This window comes from Nanorana parkeri, unplaced genomic scaffold, assembly GCF_000935625.1.
Source record: "Nanorana parkeri isolate BGI_ZX_2015 unplaced genomic scaffold, ASM93562v1 scaffold562, whole genome shotgun sequence".
In the NCBI taxonomy this organism is placed as follows: Eukaryota; Metazoa; Chordata; class Amphibia; order Anura; family Dicroglossidae; genus Nanorana; species Nanorana parkeri.
In genome coordinates this window covers 1,040,086-1,042,783 of record NW_017306830.1, presented here as the reverse complement: position 1 = coordinate 1,042,783, position 2,698 = coordinate 1,040,086, and the positions used below count along the sequence as shown (strand labels likewise).

At 46.7% G+C, this 2,698-nt stretch overlaps 1 long non-coding RNA gene across 1 annotated transcript in view; it reads right to left on the bottom strand.

The window, feature by feature from the left end:
* Window positions 1-291: 291 nt before the first annotated feature.
* The window catches only part of LOC108791610, a 14,130-nt gene continuing 11,723 nt past the window's right edge, over window positions 292-2,698 (bottom strand). Inside the window, exon 3 of the long non-coding RNA XR_001941512.1 lies at window positions 292-351. This is a non-coding gene — a long non-coding RNA (uncharacterized LOC108791610). The remainder of the gene's footprint in view (window positions 352-2,698) is intronic.

The window sequence follows — 2,698 nt, the reverse complement described above, 5'->3', positions numbered from 1 at the left end:
ATTGCACCAGGGAAGGCGCCCGGTGTGTTTTTTCTATGTTTCATGCAGTGCACGGTATCCCTTGTCTGAAACGGAGCAGCCTTTTTTGGATTGCAAGAAGCTTTTCCTCTGGACCTAAGGAGGGTTCCATTTGGCGCTGGTCTGAACACTGAACAGAGCGTACTTTACTCCTGCTGGCAGAATGGAACTAATATTCTTGGCAGGTAAAATAGATGACACTCCGCCAGGAGGCAGGGGGTGGCTTCATATAGTATATCGGTAATGAAGTGGAATAGAAAAGGAAGAGGCTCACCTGTCTGGGCTGAACGCCAGTAGGAATGTAGAACGCGGACTGTCTGGAAGCTCCACCTTCTAAAAGACAAACACCAGATGACAGTCAAGATGAGCAGAAGACTCGTCAATGAGCAAGCAAGAAATGATTCAACACATGGAACATCACTTGAGATGACAGAACTGTAACGTCCATAGTGAACAGTAAAATTCTGCCTTTCAAGCAGCTAAGACATGGCAGGTAGAATTTTAAGCTGGTTCTCTGAGCACTGGTCCCGATATCTGGTATTAGGGTGGCTCCTTTCCCTTGCAGGGTCCTATGGAGCCACCTTTTGTGTCTGCTGGAAGCTGTGCGAGTCTCCTCCTGTTATTGGCTAGGAGATTGCCATTTTAAAATAGCCAATAGCAGACTGGCTTGTTCCCAGCTGCTGGATGGGACACTTGTCTTCGGCTTTCTAGTGCCGGCAGTTGATCAGAAGAGGGGAGGGAATTGGAAGGCAGTGGTGCAGCAGGGGCAGTTGATCGGAAGGCATGGGGCACGAGGCACAGCGGGCAACAGTGGTCTCTACCAGCCGCTGGGTGCCAGCTGCAGTGGTCTGTGTCCCTCCGATCCCCGCTGACACAGGCGGAGAGAGCAGCAGGGATCGAAGGGGACACAGACCGCAGCATCCAGTGGGCTCCCAGTTGGGAGGAAAATGGGGAGGGGGAGCAGAGCTGATACGCTGGCAGGGGAGAGTGAATAGGCTGACAAAAGCCCAGGTACCAGGGCGCAATTTCTAGTCGGCATGGTGGCCTGGTGCCTAGGATTTGTCGAGCGCTGCATCAAGGTAAAAAACGCCCAGTACCTTTCTGAGGGCACTGAGGGCAGAGGAGCTATAGGCCCCTTCTGCTGCCAAACTCTGACTGCGGGAGCAGGAGGAATAGCTTGTCTATACACAGCAAGGTGTGAGCATGCACGCACAGATGTATCCTCAGCAGACGACTAGCTGATGGAGACCCCCGCAAGCACGGGGAAGGGCCAGTGGTAAGGGGACAACTAAAGAATGAGGGAAGAAAAAAAAAATGTGGCACTCCTAATTATAAAAAGAAATCGAAAGTGAAGGTTTAATATCACTTTAAGGCGAGTGTTGTATCTAAAAAGAAAAAATATATATATATAAGTTAGTTTTTAGGGTAAGAACACCTTTTCTGTTTAAAAAGAAAACCTCAAACCTTCTTCTTGAACCTGGTTGATTCAGTACTATATATACACTGGACCTATAATTCTACATAGGTCCAGTGTATACCAGTGGCATTTCTACTGCTCCCTGTGCTGCACCTCACACAAACTGCAGGCATGAAGTTCATATGTAATTACTTTAGATCCAGTAAATGAAATGCTGCTAGGTGGGTATTTGTTAAATGAAGATGCAAATGAGTTACCTCAAATAAACCCGGGAATAATTGGCAGTTAGACAGCATGCAGCTAGAATAGCTGATGAGACTACAGTAATAGTACACAATTGGGACATTGTAAAAAAAAAAAAAAAAAAAATCTAACAGCTTGCAAACTTTCAAAGAATCCTTTATAAGAGGAACAAACTTCCTGCTGCCATTAGCGGACCACCTCCTGAGCATGCAGGCTGCCTGGCTGCCACGCCGTTCTTCTGGCTTTAAAACAACAGGTTTCTTTTCTGCTATGCCGAATATAACTGACCGGTCACAGCAAATGTCCAAGAAATTTACTGGCTATTTCCTGGCTATTCCGTTCGGCAGTTGTCAAACAAGCACACCACTAACCCGCCGAGAATCGTACGATTCTCGGCGGGGTTTCCAGCCTGCTTGTTCGACGGAAGACATGCGGTCGTACAATAGAAACGGTCGCACGCCTTCCATACACTTTGCGATTATCGTTTGATCGTGGGATTTCCAGAGATTATCGTACAGTGTATGGGCACCTTCAGTGGCATTCTTGTACAGCAAAGATCTCAACATAAAAACTGCACATGCTCAAACGACAATCTGTCCTTTCGATTGATGAAAATCGGGCACGTGGTGGTGCTGACGAACGTTAATTGCTAACTACATTGGTCTGTGCATGATGGGCTAGTTGGAAGAAAATTGAACGAGGGTGAGATGTCTGGACAAAAGAAATTGGTTTATGGCCACCTTAAGGCTGCAAGCAAATTGGATAAAAGATCTGCAGGAGAGGACAAGGGAGCATGCTTTTAGCTTCTGCGATCAGAGTCAGCAAATACCTTGGCAATTTGGGCCATAAATCCTTACATAACTATGGTTCAAACTTCAACCGAGAATGGAGAGGGCCCAGCCACACCCAGCACAGACAAGGTGGACAGAACAAGCTCTACGATCAGATATCATCATCATTCCAGGCTGCAGATGTCGAGAAATGTTAAAAAGGTATATATATATATATATATATAGATAT